The sequence below is a fragment of the Bos indicus genome, chromosome 11 (assembly GCF_029378745.1).
Source record: "Bos indicus isolate NIAB-ARS_2022 breed Sahiwal x Tharparkar chromosome 11, NIAB-ARS_B.indTharparkar_mat_pri_1.0, whole genome shotgun sequence".
NCBI classification, from domain to species: domain Eukaryota; kingdom Metazoa; phylum Chordata; class Mammalia; order Artiodactyla; family Bovidae; genus Bos; species Bos indicus.
Window position 1 is genome coordinate 48,861,378 of NC_091770.1, and position 18,074 is coordinate 48,879,451.

At 48.3% G+C, this 18,074-nt stretch overlaps 2 long non-coding RNA genes across 2 annotated transcripts in view; one reads left to right on the top strand and one right to left on the bottom strand.

Annotated features, from left to right (window-relative positions):
* Window positions 1-2,419: 2,419 nt before the first annotated feature.
* On the bottom strand, window positions 2,420-5,429 carry LOC109565757 (uncharacterized). Its single transcript, XR_002181694.2, has 3 exons — window positions 5,326-5,429; window positions 3,357-3,397; window positions 2,420-3,101 (listed from the first exon to the last, which is right to left on the bottom strand). It is a non-coding gene; the product is annotated as an uncharacterized lncRNA (long non-coding RNA).
* Window positions 4,233-18,074, top strand: part of LOC139185782 (uncharacterized) — a 38,102-nt gene continuing 24,260 nt past the window's right edge. The window contains exons 1-3 of the long non-coding RNA XR_011569284.1: window positions 4,233-5,024; window positions 5,278-5,894; window positions 8,352-16,281. This is a non-coding gene — a long non-coding RNA (uncharacterized lncRNA). The remainder of the gene's footprint in view (window positions 5,025-5,277; window positions 5,895-8,351; window positions 16,282-18,074) is intronic.

Below are 18,074 nucleotides of genomic sequence, written 5' to 3' on the forward strand. Positions count from 1 at the left end.
GAATTCAAATCAAATGTGAAAGGAGTCAGGGGAAGGGGGGTGAGGTGGAGAGGCGTTGGCTCCAAGGCCCAGGGGAAAATAGGAGCCTCGGGATGTGCAAAGAGTTTCTAAAAAGCAAACACACATGCTCACAAGCCCTCCTTCCCTGCTGGCTGGGAAGCTGGGATCATTTCATTCAGGCCACTGCCTCCTGCTAAAGGACTTACTCTGTTCTCATTCACAGCTGCGCCGCCGGGAGGACCAGGGATGGCGGGGGAGGTGGTGGGGAGGCTGTGGATCTGAAAGGAGAGGGTGGTCGGTGTTACAGGACTGGTGTTTGTTCTAAAGGGGAAATTAAAGGAAGAAAAATAAACATGGCCAGCCGGGTTTTCACGCCAGCGCATGCGGCGTCAGCACGAGGAGGGGGGCGTGTTTTGCCTTCTCAAAATAAGAGCCGCTCAGTGGAAAGATGTCACAACCCAGGCTCAGGCGCTGGGGGACAGGCCAGTCAGGAAGGGCTCAGGCTGGCGCCCAAGCCTCCCCATGGGGTCAGGCAAAGGCCGGGTGTCAGGGCAGGGGTGCTCAGCCAGGACCCATTTGTCAGGGTCGAGCCTGTGGGGACCAGACTCAGAAGGTCAGCCCCCGATGGGGCGGTTGGTCCCTGGGGGAAAGATGGGCTGAGGAGTGTTACTAGGGGAGGATGGACTCTGACCTGAAAGATGGGTGCTCATCTCAACAGGGAGGGAGAGATGGGAGAAGCCCACAGAATGGGAAGGGGCTAGGTGGGGTTATGGGGTGGGAAAGGGGATAAAAAGGATGCTTTGCAGACTCTAAAGTGAAGGTAGCTGGCCACAAACCTGGCTCAACCACAGAACTGGTCAGCAGGTCTACAAAGAACCTCCTGCCCAGGGACAAGGGCCCCATGAGGGCACTGGCGGGGATAGAGGGATCCTGGCTGCTCAGATGGTAAAGAATCTGCCTGCAATGCAGGAGACCCAGATTCGGTCCCTGGATCAGGAAGATCTCCTGAAGAAGGGAATGGCAAGCCACTCCAGTATCCTTGCCTGGAGTATTCCATGAACAGAGGAGCCTGGCAGGCGATAGTCCATGGAGTGGCAAAGAGTCAGACACAGGCCCAAGGGCATGTCAAGGCCTGGGCTGGGATGTAGAGTCCCAGCCCAGCAGAGCCAGAGAGGAGTTGTCAAGCATCAGGGGCCCCAAGGGAGTGGGCTGTCACATGAGGAGCTGGGCGGGACAGCTGGGGAGGCTGTGAGAGAGAGGATAAGGGCAGGCAGCCCAGACTCATACTGGGACCCATGTGACCGTGTCCTTCCTCTATGGTACCCACTTCCCACATAGGAAAGGGCCTGGCATCTTAAAGGGAGCTGGGAGCAGTGATGAGGTCCCAGAGTGATGGGGACTGGTGAGGTTTGCAGAAGATGTATGTGCTCAGCTGTGACAGTCCACACTGCTGGAGCAGGAAGTCACAGAGACCAGGAGGAGAGATTCAGGGGCCCCGGTCCAGTGTTCCCCGAAGATGGTAGCAGGACAACCTGAGTTTGAATCACCCAGAATGTGTAATAAATGTACATCCCTGGCATGCTTTCAACCTGCTGGATCCGACTCATCTGATTGGGTTGGAGCTGTACTATGGAAGGCCAGCCCAGGGGGTTCTCCTGACCTCCATAATGGTGCCATGATCTTTCCCCTCCAGCCCTTCTTCTCTGGCTGTACCCCTACCTGTCCAGACCCCAGGAACCACAGGACTCCCACTTTCCCTCTATCACAATCTGTGTGGGACGTAATTAACAAATCTCTCCCAAGTGTTCAGTTCAGTTCAGTTCAGTCGCTCAGTTGTGTCTGACTCTTTGCGACCCTATGAATCACAGCACTCCAGGCCTCCCTGTCCATCACCAACTCCTGGAGTTCATTCAAACTCATGCCCATCGAATCAGTGATGCCATCCAGCCATCTCATCCTCTGTCGTCCCCTTCTCCTCCTGCCCCCAATCCCTCCCAGCAGTAGAGTCTTTTCCAATGAGTCAACTCTGCATGAGGTGGCCGAAGTACTGGAGTTTCAGCTTCAGCATCATTCCTTCCAATGAACACCCAGGACTGATCTCCTTTAGAATGGACTGGTTGGATCTCCTTGCAGTCCAAGGGACTCTCAAGAGTCTTCTCCAACACCACAGTTCAAAGGCATCAATTCTTTGACACTCAGCTTTCTTCACAGTCCAACTTTCCCATCCATACCTGACCACTGGAAAAACCATAGCCTTGACTAGACTTACCTTGACTCAAATTAAGGACACCTCTAACCTGAAAGAAATGAGTCTCTAATGGTGGAAATTCAGACCTGGAAAGAGCGAGAGGGAGAGTTTGGGGAGTACGTGAGAAACCTTCCAACTAACCCTCAACTTTACTGTGTCATTGAGAGGCCCCACAGGTAGCTTTTAAAAAACTTCTTTTCCCTTTATTTATCAGTTCTTAGAATAGTGAGTTATTTTTCTCTAAGCATTCTCCAAATGTCTTTTATTATTATCATTTTGAATTTATGGATTTTAAAAATATTTGATGTGTTTCAATTCATTGCAAGGTTTTTATTTGGTTGGTTTGGTATTTGATGCTCCTTCAGGTTGGCATCTGAGCCCTTTTGACATGAGCCCAGTGAGGTTTGGCAGCTTTCTTAACTTCTGATAAAAGATGCTCTGCGTTTACCTTGTATAATTGTTGCTCTGTACCTGGAAACAGCCAATTCTCCAAGAAGACTTGATTCCTTTCAGTGAGAAAAGATGCTTGCATATGTTCTCAGTCTCTTCAATCTTGTCAGACTCTTGGCGATCCTATGGACTGTAGCCACCAGGCTCCTCTGTCCATGGGAATTCTCTAGGCAAGAATACTGGAATGGGTTGCCATGCCTTCCTCCAGGGGATCTTCCTGACCCAGGGATCAGACCTGGATCTCCTGCACTGCACGCAGATTCTTTACTGCTGAGCCACCAGGAAAGCAGCCAAAAGGTGATTAGAGACCACAGTTTGGTCACTATAGGTACTCAGTCAAAGACAGCTTGTTTCAGTTTCTCAATCTTCTCCAAGTAGAGCTTGAGTTTGGGCCCAAGGGCATCTGAAAGATACCAAGCCCTACCCCATTAAGTATGTCTCTTCTTCTTGGAGGTAAGCTTTCTACCCACCTGAGGCAGCTTCACCCCACATACACTCTATCCCGCCCCACATACACATACCCACCCACACATACCCTCTATCCTCTCCTCAAAAATGAACCTCAGTCCCCCAGGCTGCCCATTAGCCTCAAAGCCCTCTTCACCATCTTTCTTCGATGCATACCATAGTATGAGGAACATAGCTAAGAAAATCCTACCTCAAGGGAGTTGCCATAGTTTTATGCCATAGTCTATTCACCTGCAAAGGGAGGTCAAAAAGTATTTTAAATGAGACAATTCAGGCAAAGTTCTTAGCACAGTGCTTGGCAAATAGTAAGCACTAGAAAACTTCATAGGTGTGGAGCACTCCTACCAGAGGATCCCACAGTCTTCGTGTGCAAATGGAGTTTCTCTGGATCCTTCCCTGACATTCCCAAAGCGGGAGGGCCTGTAGATCCTCACTATGCTACAAATCAGAGACACAAAGATGATTTGTGCTGGTTTAGGTTTGTTTTGTTTGCTTGTTTTTGGCCGCACCACATGTCTTGTGGGATTTTAGTTCCCTGACTGGAGATTGAACCTGGGCCTCAGCAGTGAGAGCATGTGGAGTCCTAACCACTGGACTATTAGTGAGTTCCTGGCTTTAGACTTTTGAGAAAGGGAGTCCCCAGAGGAAAGGAGCATTCAAAGGAAACAAGTCCCTAGCGTCCCTAGAGGGAGATTTTTTTTTTTTTAATATTTATTTATTTGGCTGCCCTGGGTCTTAGTTATAGCACTCAGGATCTTTGATATTCACTGCAGCATGTGGGATCTTTAACTGTGGCCAGAGGGATCTTTAACTGTGGCCAGAGGAAACTGTAGCTGCAATATATGGGGCTTCCCTGATGGCTCAGCAGGTAAAGAATCTGCCTGCAATGCAGGAGACACAGATTCGATCACTGGGTCAGGAAAATACCCTGAAGAAGGAAATGGCAACCCACTCTAGTATTCTTGCCTGAAAAATCCCACAGACAGAGGAGCCTGGTGGGCTACAGTCCAAAGGGTCAGACACAACTGAGTGATTAAACACACATACACATGTGGGATCTAGTTCTCTGATCAGGGATGGACCCCGGGCCACTTGCATTGCAAGCGTGGAATCTTAGCCACTGGGCCACCAGGAAAGTCACCAAGGGAGATCCTAAGTTGCAAGAAATAAGCAAATGTGTGTGTGGAGATGATGGGCATTGCAAGACAGGTGTGGGATAATAAGGGTGATGGGGATCTTGTGTGAGTACAAACCACAGCATGGCAGGGCCTCAGGAAATCTGGACCTGTGGGGTCTGAGGCTGCTCTGGGGACCAGCTTCCCTCTCTGTGGAATCAATAAGGCTGGTCACAAATATTCAAATTAGGCACAGCCATGAGGTTTGCTTTAGCCAATGAATTGTAAGCAGAAGGGGCATGTGTCACCTCTGGACAGAAGTTTTAACAGCTGACATGCAACTGGCTGAATTTCCTTCCCCTACCTCTGCAATTGTGGAAGCCTGGGTCAAAAGGGAGTCTCTGTTGCTCTGAGTTCTCATGTGGCCACAGTACACAGAGTCTTTCCTGCTCACAGGTAACAGGTAAGTCATGTGGGGTCAGGAATAAATTCTTATTGGGTTAAGCCACTGAGATCGGGGATATGTTTGTTTCCACAGCAGAACCTAACCTATCCTGACTAATTGTTCTCCACCTCTTTTTCAGGGGCTCACTCCCCCTCTCTCTTCTGCATAACTTTTGCTTGCTCAACATTCTCCTGTGGCCCTGTCTCTGCCTGTAACCGCTTCCTTCTTCAGGATGTCTCAGTTCAGAGAGACAAAGGAAGACTGATTTCCCCAGCTCATCTCTTCATACCAGCCACATGTGAGTTGTTGCCCAGCTTATAGACTGGCTCTGTGGGCTAGATACCAATTCCTGGTCCACATAACTGTAGGGTAGGGAGACAAGTGGGGTAGGTGGTATCACATGATACAAATCACAACACCTGCCTGAGGATTTGGGTAGGACATGACTACCTGGAAGGGACTAGAAGTGGGAAGGCACCAGATGGGGGCAGGGGAACAGGGGTGTTTGCTTTTAAGCATTAAACCAGCTTAACCTTGGATCTACAGTCTAGTCAACATCTGGCTGAAACAACACTTCGATGGAACATCTGGATACTTACTCTGCACAGTGTGAAACAGCAGGACCTTTGGCAGCATCTGTGTGAGTAACCCATGTGGGGTCTCCTCTGTGTGTTTAACATCACATTTGGGCTTTCCTCTGCCTGTAACAGAAAACCAGGCTCAAACTGGGTTTAAAAGTTTTAAAGGGAAATTCTTAGCTCCCTGGGCTGAAAAGTCTAGAGAAGAGGCTGGCTTTAGGTAGGTGTTAATCTAGCAATGAACAATATTACCAAGGACCCAGTTTCTTTGTATCCTGCTAACGGCTTTATCCCCAGACTGACTCCCCTCAGAGGATTCCCAAAGGCTATCAGAAGTCCCCCTGGTTGCATTTACCTCGTTCAGTCACAAGCATGGAATTGTATCTGTCTCAGCATCCCTAGCAAAAGGCTTGACATCTACTCTGATTGGACAGAATGGGGTCATGTACTATAACCAGTCCCTTCACTATGACCTAAGGGTTCTGGAATGGGCTGATGTACTTAGTCACATGCTCCACCTTTGGAGCTGGAGAAGGAGCAAGCTTCTTCAGAACCCCAAGGACCTCCAAGTACAAGCTGGGAAATGTTAGGTAGGTAAAAGGAGCATGAAACTTTACATCCTGCTAGATATAATGACTCAGCTGTAACAAATCTGCCTGCCAGTGCAGGAGATGAGGGTTCAAATCCTGGGTTGGGAAGATTCTCTGGCAACCCACTCCAGTATTCTTGCCTGGGAAACCCCATGGACCGAGAAGCCTGGCAGGCTACAGTCCACGGGGTTGCCAAGAGTCAGGTACGACTTAGCAACTAAACACACACAGAGAACTGGGACTAAAGTGAGGCAAGTGAGGAAGCCAGGGCTCAGAGTTAAGGAGGCATTCGTTTTCAGGGTTGGGTTCCTCACTTGCTTTACCCTAGTCCCAGCTCTGCTGCACAACAAATTACTCCAAACCTTTGGTGGCTTCCCTTGCGGCTCAGATGCAAAGAGTCTGCCCGCAATGCAGGAGACCAGGTCTGGTCCTTGGGTTGGAAAGATCCCCTGGAGAAGGGCATGACTACTATTCTTGCCTGGAGTATTCCATGGACAGAGGAGTCTGGCGGGCTATAGTCCATGGGATGGCAAAGAGTCAGACAGGACTGAGCGACTATCACTTTCACTTGGTGGTTTCAAACAAGAAACATTTATTATCTCATGGTTTCTGTGAGCAAGTCAGCAATTTGAGAGTGGCTTAACTGGGGGTTTCTGGCTTGGAGCTTTCTCATAAGGTGGCAGTCAAGATGTTGGCTGAGACTGCATTTATCTGAAGACTTGCCTGGGGCTAGAAAATCCACTTCCAGAATGGCTTCTTCACTCAGCTGATTGTAGAAGCTTGAGTTCTTCCCCCTTGAGGATTTCTTTGTAGAGCTGCTGGAGTGCCTTCTTGGCCTGGTAGCTGGGCTCCCCGGAGAAAGTGGTCCAAGAGAGAGCAAGGAGGAACCTCCACTGTCTTCTATACCTAGTCTCACAATTCACACACCATCACTCATGTCATTTTCTGTTCATTAGAAATAAATCACTAAATCCAATCCCCTACTCAAGGGGAGGAGAATATGCTTCCACCTTTGAAGGAAAGATTGCCAAAGAATTTGTAGACATATTTAAAGATGTCATGTGAGGGCGGATGGGAGGGAGGCTCAAGACGAAGGGATATATGTATACATGTAGCTGACTCACTCTATTGTACAACAGAAACTAACACAACATTGTAAAGTAATTATACCTCAATAAAAAATTTTTAAATTTTTAAAAAGATACCATGTGAGGCAATAAGATGACTGGGTTACTAAAGACACCCTGTATAATTGTTTCTTTATGTCACATTATCTAAGGCCAAGAGGACACATGCTTTATCTCCTATGCCAACTTTGGTAATAGCAGTCAGAAAAGGAGATCTGTAACTGATTAGTAATGTTTGCCCTAAGCCTAACCAACAGCTATGGCTCCTTATAACAAGGGGGCCTATTTCTTTGATAAAAGAAATTCATCTATTCAGAATCCAGTTGCTCAGAGAAGGTGGGCCCCAGATAATGAATCAGGATTGGCCTAAACCAACCATCCCATGGGAATGGGCAATGCCATTCTCCCTTGCCAGAATTTCATTGGGGGACACAGATGTAACTCAGCCTAGCCAAATTTGAATTGTGATGCTGGAGAAGACTCTTGAGAGTCCCTTGAGTGCAAGAAGAACAAATCAGTCCATCCTAAAGGAAATCAACTCTGAATATTCATTGGAAGGTTTGATGCTGAACCTGAAACTCCAATACTTCGGCCACCTGATGCAAAGAGCCGACTCACTGGAAAAGGCCCTGATGCTGGGAAAGATCAAAGGCAAAAGGAGGAGAGGGAGGCAGAGGATGAGATGGCTGGATGGCACCCCTGACTCAATGGATGTGAATCTGAGCAAACTCCAGGAGATAGTGAAGGACAGGGAAGCCTGGCATGCTGTAGTCCAGGGGGTCGCAAAGGGTCAGACACAACTGAGCAACTGAACAATAGCAACAGTCTAGCCAAGAGAAGGGGAATTCTGATGGAGAATTTCTGGGAAAGGTTATCCTCTCAGTCAAAATGACACTGATGAGGAAAATACTTCCTTTGAAAGCAATTTGAGGTCCAGCTGCCATCTTACAACCAAACAGAAAAGCTATGAGAATGTCTGAAAAATAGAATCAGAGCACAGATATCACACAGCTATTGAGTTAACCAATCCTGGAACTGCCCTCCTCTGGACCTCTCATTTTTGAAGATAACAGATGCTCTTACTGAGCATTCTGATTGGGTTTATTGTCACGGATGGCCCAAAGCAACCTAGCTGACGTGTGAGATGGTCCTGTATCTTATGTACCTTCATGTACCTTGAGGGAAACTAGACAAGTTCCTTCCTTACATCCTGGCTCAGTATGACATCACATCCATCTTCACAACCTCCAGGTACACTCCGGAGCCTCTTCTTGACTAAGTGGGAGAGTGTTGATAAAACCCTGCACTTGATTTTCTTTCCTTTTTTTAGATGCAGGCCTTCTCCAGAGACCTCACCGAAGTATCTATGGCCCACTTCCGGTCTGGGCCCCAGAAGCAGGCTAATCAGTCTTTGAGAAGAGAGAGGACTCCTGACCCCCAAGGAACTTGCCTAAGGCAGACCCTTAGACCCAGTCATCCTGGGGCGGGGGGGGAGCCAGGTGTGCTGGGAGGTCGGGTCTGGCCATGAGTACAAGCTGCTCCAAAGGGTTTTAACCCTCCTTCCCTTCCTGTCCTGTCTGCTCCTCCTTCCAAGAGTTTCCCTTCCTCTTTATTTTCCTGTCCCAATAACCAGTCTCCTTCTTTCTCATTCTTTCTAATATGGATACAGGGATGCTCCAAACAACTACATTCCCCAGCCTCCCTTGCAGCTAGATGTAACTGCAAGATGTAGATGCAGGGAGCTGGCAGGAGAAGTCATGTGCTCAATGCCCTCTTGGGTCTGTCTTGGGCATGCCCATCCCCCACCCCTTCCTCCATGCTGCAGCTTGGAACTGCTAGGAATGGTGGAAAAAGAATGCGAACCTGGGTTCAAACTTTAGCCCTGGACCCCCTACCTATAGCTGTATGTGGGAGAAATCGCCATCTCGTTTAAGCCTCTGTTATGTTGAGGTTTATTACCTGTAGCCCTTTCTCTCACCTCTCTGCCCTCTCTCTCTCTCCTCTTCCCTCTACTGTCCTTCTCTTCCTTCTCTGTTTCCCTCCTGATCTTCAGACCCCCTCACCTTCCTTTCCTCTCTTCTCTCCAATCCAGTGTGTGTGTGTGTGTGTGTGTGCATGCACAATCAGTCGTGTCCAACTCTTTGTTACTGTAGCCTGCCAGGCTCCTCTGTCCACGGGATTCTCTAGGCAAGAATACTGGAGTGGGTTGCCATGCCCTTCTCCAGGGGATATCCCCGACCCAGGGATTGAACCTGTGTCTCTTGCATCAGCATGCAGATTCTTTACTTCTGAGCCACCTGGGAAGCCCCGCAAACCCACTGGCCCCTTGCAAAGTGGCAGATGGTGACAGCAGGAAGCCAAGAGCCCAGATGGCTCTCTTGCTGCCCAGTTCCTGTGAACACCATCCTGTCCTGAGGGTCATGACCAACTGGGGGCTTGTTCCCACTCTGAGGCGTCTCCCATCATGTCCAGCTCTGTGGTCAGACCAGTCTGCTCTGGGGAGGTGCAGAGAGCCAGCCAGGGCACCAACCCCAGGCAGGCCATCCTGTGGCTGCATGCCCAGTGTCCAACTCCTGTCTCATGATTCCGCGGTGACCGCTGTGATGCCCAGCACTGGAGGCTTGCCTGGGCTAGAGCCCATCTGGCTATGCCCTCTGGCTTCCCCAGAAGGAAATGCTCTTGATGTCGGGGAAGCCAGCCTGAGCCGGGGGTGGGGCTGACCACTTCTAACTCTTACTCTTCAGCTCCAGGTCTGAACTCTGCACAAGTGAGTGAGGGTGGCAGAAGAAGAGAGGACAGCAAGGGTGCTGTCTCCCCAAGGGCAGCAAACCACCCACAAACCACCATGACCTCCCTGCTCCCAGCCCTGCCTTCTGAGCCCTGGTGCCAGCCGCCTGTCCCTGCTCAGCCCTCACAGGCAACAGATGGTGCCTTGAAGACAAGCCCTGGGTCCTGGCCCGGGTGCGGATGTCAGCTGTGGCGGGACTCCCCTTTCACTCTACGGCCCTGCAGCCAGGGCAGCCCCCAGTCATCACCTGGCTCAGCAGGCTTGGCGGGGCTAGCAGAGCTGAGCCCAAAGAAGCCACAGGCAGAGTGTTAGTGGCCTTTTAGGGGTGGCGGTCTGGCCTGTGTGGGAGGAGAGGTGGCCGAGGCCCCAGGGCAGGTAGGAGAGCCGCGAGAGAGCAGCCAAACTGGGCCCTGCCCATGGTGCTGGATGTGGGTGCAGGGCCTCTGCTGGGCTCAGCTCATAGGAAGAAGATGGACATCCGTTGGCCTCTGGGCTGCTGCTGGTGAGGTCCTAGACCACCAGAAGGCCCCACCCTGTGTCCCCAATCACAACCCCCCAACCCAGCCAAACTCCTTGACCTGAGCCAGCCCTGGGCAAGGGGCAAAGCTGGCGACGAGTCCACCTGGCCACTCCCAGATCGGTTACTGACCGTCAGCACGATGTCCTGACAGCATGATGTCACGTCAGAATTCTCGAAACACTTTCCATCTGGAGTCAACCATCCCTGCAGCTGCTGTGAGGGCCGCGCCCCACTGCCAGCCATGGGATGGGATCGAGTGTCCTGGTGGAAGCCAAGCTTAGGACAGGCTTAGGAAGAACAAAGTCAAGGCGGGGGCTGCTGGGGGAACAGGGAAGCCCTTGTGGGGCTCAAGTGCAGAAGCTCTGAGCCTGTGGGGAGTAGGCAGAGGCCCATAGAGGTCAAGGCTGGGCCGAGAGCCCCCAGGCAGGGGCTCAGGGGGGAAGCCAGAGGCCAAAGAATGTTAGGGAAACTTACATAAAGCCTCTTTCTCAGTCTCTGTCTCCTTCCCCCTTGTCTCTCTCACACACACATGCACCTTAATCTCCCTACCACCCTTTGTTGAGACACCACTCAAAAGTCTTTGAGCTTTGTTCACATAGTTTTCCTGCCAAGAGAGCTCTCGCTTCTCCTGGTGAATTTCTGTCATCCTTCAGAGGGCAGCTCGAATGTCACCTCCTCAGTGACACAGCCCCCTACACTGACCCCACTCTGCCCCTCCTCCACGAATAGGTTCTCAAGAGTCCGTCTCTGAGCTCCTCAACCATCTGGTGGTGTTGACAGACAGTTCACTGCCCACCTGCCCACCTCCGCCGCTGACGAGGGGCACCCCAGGGGGACGCCAAGGCAGCCTGAAAGAGCTCAGGTGTGACTTGGTCCTCCATAGACAGTCCCAGGGCCTGCCCTTGGAGGGGGTTTACACACAGGCATGAGGACATGCTAGTGGATCACTCCATTGCCCCATGCTGAGTACATGGGGATCAAACAAAGAGTTACTGATTGAATGCATTTTCAAAATTTATTTATTTTTAATTGGGGGCTTCCCTGGTGGCTCAATGGTTAAGAATCCACCTGCAGTTCAAGAGATCCAGGAGATGTGGGTTCGATCTCTGGGTCTGGAAAATACCCTGGAGAAGGGCATGGCAACCCACTCCAGTATTCTAGCCTGGAGAATCCCATGGACACAGGAGCCTGGCAGGCTACAGTCCAGTGGGTCACAAATAGTCAGATGTGACTGAGGCAACTGAGCACACACACACATTTTTAATTGGAGATAATTGCTTTACAATGTTATGTTGTTTTCTGCCATAGATCAACAAGAATCAGCCATAGGTATACATAATTTCTCTCCCGCTTGAACCTCCCTCCCATCTCCCCCGATTCCACTCTTCCAGGTTGTCACAGAACACCAGATACAACTTCCCATTAGCTATATTATGGGTCTCCCTGGTAGCTCAGACAGTAAAGAATCTGCCTGCAATGCAGGAGACCCAGGTTCAAGCCCTGGGTCAGGAAGATCCCTTGGAGAAGGGAATGGCCAGCCACTCCAGTATTCTTGCCTGGGAAATCCATGGACAGAGGAGCCTGGAGGGCCACAGTCTACAGCTTTACACATGGTAATGTATGTATTTCAATGCTACTCCCTCTCCCACCCCCTCCTTTCCTCGCTAAGAACAGTCTTACATAGAGAACAGACTTACATAGAGAACAGACTCATGAATGCATTTAAATAGGCCTTTGTCTGAGACCCACACATGACTCACAGGTCTCTCTTTCTCTTCAATGTCTTGGAGTTACTTGGAGGTTGGCCCTCAGTGTGCGGAAAAGGTGCCATGAAAGCAGTTCAGTTTTGTTGGAAAAAACAAAGTCAAAGCTGCCCAGGTGTTTCTGACACCACAGAAGCCCCAGAAAGCAGAGAGAGGCCTGGGGGCTAAACACCAGAGAACCTGATGGAAGCCCCATTAGCCCACATGGGTAAGCCTCAGTCAGACCGTCAGTTTCTTCCTTGGTCCAGTGAAAATGTCTATGGTAATAACATTCCCAGTGTTGTTACAAGAAACAAGTGAGATAACATGCAATCAAAAAATGTGAGACACTAATGCCATAAAGTGTCATTCAGCCCCACCTCCCACTTTTATATTTATTCATTTATCTTTTGGTTGCATACATGTGGGATCTTAGTTCCCTGACCCACACCCCCTGCAGTGGAAGTGCAGAGTCTTTCCACCAGACCTCCAGGGAACGTCCCTTGTCCCAATTCTTTAATTTCTAGTTCTAGAAAACTGGTGGAATAGGAATCCATTAATGTCCTAGATGCCAGAAAAGACTGAGGGCAGGAGGAGAAGGGGAGGACAGGGGATGAGATGGTTGGATGGCATCACCAACTCAAAGGACTTGAGTTTAAGCAAACTGGAAGACAGTGAAGAACAGGGCAGCCTGGTGTGCTGCAGTTTGTGGGGCTGCAAAGAGTTGGACAGTGCTGAGAGACTGAACAGCAACAGATGTCCTAGAGAAGACAATACAGGGGATTTCCTGCCTGTCTAGTGGCTGGGACTCTGTGCTTCCACTGTCGAGTGCCCGGGTTCAATCCCTAATCAAGGAGCTAAGATCCCATAAACTGTGCAGCCAAAAAAAAGACAATAAAAAGGTAGAAAGACTGATCCATATTAAGAATTCATTAAAGGTTTATTGATGAGATTATATTTTAGAATGATTCCTAACTCCAAAAGCCTAAAATTTTAAAGGTATTGAGGGTGGCCCTTATTTAACCAGAAAAGCTTGGTTACCTGAACACTAGCCTCTGGGCATCCTGGGTGGAGCCACACACGCCAAGCCCCCAGATCCTGGTGCCCTACCCGCACCCCCCCCGCCACCGCCACCTTCTGCCCTTGGCCGTGCTGAGGACCATTGCCTAAAAGCATCATCAGGGCTTAGTTGGCCCAGAAAAAAAGTTATCTGGGAATAAAGTGAACGACTGGTAAGGAGCCCCACATGACCCAGGCATTCTCAGGGCCAAGATATAGCACACCTGTGTCCACAGTGCCGTGGAGTGGGTGCCACAGAAGCCTGCTGGACTGCAGGGGGAAGATAGACCTGTGACAGCATCTCTAGGGCCCCCATCAACCCCACTCCATTTCCGCGACCTTCTTGGGAGAGGACAGCTTCAGGGACCATGCAGGCTATCAGCCAAGAATGAGTCCAGGTTGTCAGAATTACCCAGACAAGCCCATTTCAGTCTTTTGTAAGGGAGAGGGTTTGGCTGGGTGGAGACCTGGAATCCCACTGAGATAATCCTCACTGGGATAATCCTGAGAGCCTGAGTCCCTGGCTTAGGAAAGTGAGCATCTGCATCACCAACTCGATGGACATGAATTTGAGCAAACTCCAGGAGTTGGTGATGGACAGGGAAGCCTGGTGTGCTGCAGCCCATGGGGTCGCAAAAAGTTGGACACAACTGAGTGACAGAACTGAACTGGTCCAAGCTGTCCTGCCAGCCCTGGGGATGAAGGACTGTGACCGCCATTGTAAGGAGTGGGAGATGAGGCTGGGTCTTCTCTCCATTAGATTTACTGGAGCCCATTGACCTTGACACTGGACCCTATAATCACCTCCCAACTACCCTCCTCCACCCTCCCTTACCAGCTTACTGAGCCCAGGTTAGGTCTGCTTCAACTATCCCAACCCTCACCCTGATGCAAGATTTAAGAGATGCAAACTTTACGATTTCTAGAACACTTGACATTTTCATTGTTGTTTAGTCACTAAGTCGAGTTCGACTCTTTTGCAAACCTAGGGAGTGTGGCCCTCCAGGCTCCTCTGTCCATGGGATTTCCCAGGCAAGAATACTGGAATGGGCTGCCATTTCCTTCTCCAAGTGACCTTCCCAATGCAGGATTCAAACCCACATCTCTTGCATTGCAAGAAGATTCTTTACCACTGATCCACTAGGGAAGCCCATTCTCATACTTTTCAAACAAGGGCCCTTTACCCTTCTAGGCCAGAATTTTCAGCCTCTTTGCTTCAGCTCACAGGACAAATGACTTCTGCAGACAGACACACTCCTTTGGGTCACTTCTAAGCTAAGTCCCTAAAATACTAATTCTGTCTAAGCCCCTAAGACATAATTCTGCCCCTCTTTCTCCACTTTGTCCTGCCACTAAATCTCACACCTGTATATATTATTGAAGTTTACACTGTGTACCTTGGTTACTTATTTCTGTGACAAAGTCGCTTGGGAGTAAGACCTGTTTGGTGGTTTGTTTGTTTTTTTCTTAATCCCAGTGCCCAGGCCAGCATCTCACATGCTGTCTGCAGGAAGTGTGTGTCCCTGAGCTGTCTCCTCACCAGCCAAGATAGGACCTGTTTTGTGGAAGATGGAAAAAGTGCTCTGGGAGGAGGATTGTGAAATGATAGGGATGACGTGAGGGGCTTTCGAAACCCTGGGAAGGAGTACCCACGTGAACTACAGCCCCTGGCTATTCTTGGCCACCAGCAGCTCAGTCAGGACAGCTGCCCCAAGCCTGCAGTCAACTGGGGACAGGGCCGCCCCAGCCAATGCAGGCCTCTGCTGCCCCCTGGTGGCCCCCAGGGCCTCTGCTAGGCAGCGTCTCCAAGGCCCCCAGTGTCTGATCTCTGGGAAACTACTCAACCCCAATCCTGAAGACAGGAGACTTCTGTCTTTCAGACAGAAATCTTGAGATTTTCCATTGGAGCCCCCACTTCACAGCCGTTCAGGGCCTCCTTGCAATATGGCGCCAGGAATAGCTAAGAACAGAGCCTTAGGTATCTTTTCAACTCAGTACTTTGCAGTTAAACTCATGGTATGATCTTCAGTGGCCTCCTTCACTTATCAAAGGCTGTTTTCTCATCCATAAAATGGGAATGATAATATGGATCCTTACTCATGTGGGTTGTGTGAAGATTAAAGAAAATAATGCAAGACTTCCCTGGTGGTCCAGTGGTTGAGACTTCACTTTCCAGGGCATGCTGGTTTGATCCCTGGCAGAGGAGCTAGGATCCCATATGCCTTTCAGCCAAAAAAAAAAAAAAAAACCCAAACAAAAAACAGAAACAATATTGTAACAAATTCAATAAAAACTTAAAAAATAGTCCCCATTAAAAAAAAAACTTTAAAAAATAATTAAATAAATTTAAAAATAAAGAAAATAATGCATGAAAATCGATTAGCACAGTGCCTGATGCACAGTAAAGATCCAAGCGGTAAGCATTGCTATTATTGTAACAGTGGGAGTCTTGACGACCCTCTGTTTCATTCTGCCTCCTCTCTCTGTCACCTTTCTCCATGAGACCCTCTCTCCAGTGATCTGTCTCCCCCAGCCCACCACTTGCCTGCTACCACCTCCCAGTGCTGGCAAAGAATCTGCACCCGAGGAAATAATTATGGTGCCCATGGTGGCCTAGACATCTACAAGATCAAAATCTGATGACAAGTGAAATGCACCAGGCCTGGCCCAGGGACTCTTGGAGAAGCTTGGCTGGAGAAACTGAACAGAATTGCTACACTCCTCCTGGCCCACCCAGGACTGCCTGCTTAGGGAAAGCAGGCCTTGTGCCAGTGTTTTGTGCCCCTTGGGTGGTCTGGAGGCCCAGAACTTCGCCAATTTGGGGAGGTGGGGGTGAGGTGTGCAGAGGAAGGAGTTATTGCTACCAACACCCTGGGAAGGTAAGTGGAGTCCATTTAGGAAAAGAAATTTTTCTGCACCACCTCCCCCATTGTTTTCCCTTTTCTTTTCCTCATAAAAAATGTTAACTTATCGTGATGATGCAATTAAACAGGTTATTGTAGAAACTTCGGAATATACAGAAAGTATAGAGAAGAAAATAAGAACAACTTATAATACTTACATGTTCAACAGATACTTGCAAACAACAAGATCCTGGGAATGGAAAAGTAAATGAGAGACCCCATCTTAATCCTCCCAGAGTCACACTCAGGTAAGGGGATTGCATCCTCCTGGGACAACCAGCCACTTATAATAGTCTGACGTGCTTCCTTCAAGTCTTTTTCCTAAATAGATCTAAATCTATATCTAGTGATTTCAAACAGCACTGAGGTCACATTGTCTATATCCATGCCGTGTGTGTGCTAAGTCACTTCAGTAGTGTCTGACTCTGTGCAACCCTATGGACTATAACCCATCAGGCTCCTTCGTCCATGGGATTCTCCAGGCAAGAATACTGCAGTGGATTGCCATGCCCTCCTCCAGAGGATCCTCCCAACCCAGGGATCGAACCCTGTCTCTTACATCTCCTGCATTGGCAGGCAGGTTCATTACCACTAGTGCCCCCTGGGAAGTAAAACTGCTATCCATCCAAAAATTCTGGCGTGGATTAATAGCTGAGTACTCCAGCATATAAGTGCAATATAATCTAACCAATCCCAGTTTGTCAGTTATTATTGTTTCCAATTTTCTTGGCAGTTCTAAATAACATTATGCAAAAAATTCTTTTAGATAATTTTTATGATCTGCTCTGACTATTTACCTAGGGTATTTTTGTAGGAAAGGAATCATTGGATCAAATGGAATAAACATTAGAAACAAACAAAAACAATACTGAATTTTGGTTATAAAGTAATGCATGCATTTTGAAAAATAATTGACCAAATATAGAAAAGTACAAAGAAGAAAATAATGTTCACCTATAATTCTATTACCTCCAGGTAATCACTGCTAATAATCTTGAGACCTATATTTCCAGATTTGTATCTGCACATAAAGGTTTTAAACCCACTGACAGAATTCATCTGGTAACTCGAGTAGTACATTTTTCTTTGCACATATATACAATATTTTTTCCAAAATAGGATTTTACTGTAAATATTTTTATTCTAATCTGTTGATGATACACTGTGAGTTACTTTTCATTTACATAAATACATTTCTACCACATCATTTTTAACAGTTGCATGATATTTCACTATAGTTGTATACTATGTTTTATTAAATTACTCTTCTATTTTTAGACATCTAGGTTATATAAATTTTCTGCTGTTAGAAATCATATTGTGATAAATATTCTTATATGGGCATCTTTATGCATTTTTAAGATTTTATTTTATTTTTGGCCTTGCTGTGCAGCATACAAGATCTTAGTTCCCCAACCAGGGTTCAGACCTCTGCCCCCCACAGTGGAAGCATGGAATCCTAACCACTGGAACATCAGGGAATTCTCAGTTTTTAAGATTTTAAGACCACTTGCCCTTGGGCTTCCCTGGTGGCTCAAATGGAAAAGAATCTGCCTGCAATGCGGGTGGTCGGAAAGATCCCCTGGAGAAGGAAATGGCAACCCTCTCCAGTATTTTTGCCTCGAGAATTCCATGGACAGAGGAGCCCGGCAGGCTATAGTCCATGGTGTCACAAAGAGTCAGACACCACTGAGCAAATGCCACGCACACTTATCCCTAAAGTTCTCTAGTTATCTGTTTCAAGAAATTAAAAAAAAAATATATATATATATATACTAACTATCCCATAAATATATTGTGGATACTATATTTCTTGAAGTTTTCCTCTTTTTTCCTACAGTGACTTTATTTCTCTTTGTAAGCTTGTTCTTCTGCCTTGGTTTTTCTCTATTATTCACAGAGCCTTTTCTCAATTACTAGCTGATCTTTGGTTGTTTATATATAAGAGGGTGATATTAAAAAACTGATCGGAAGTTTCCAGGTTAAGAGTCCAGGCTGAGAACACACACACTATGTTTCTCCCTCCTGTACCCTCACCAAT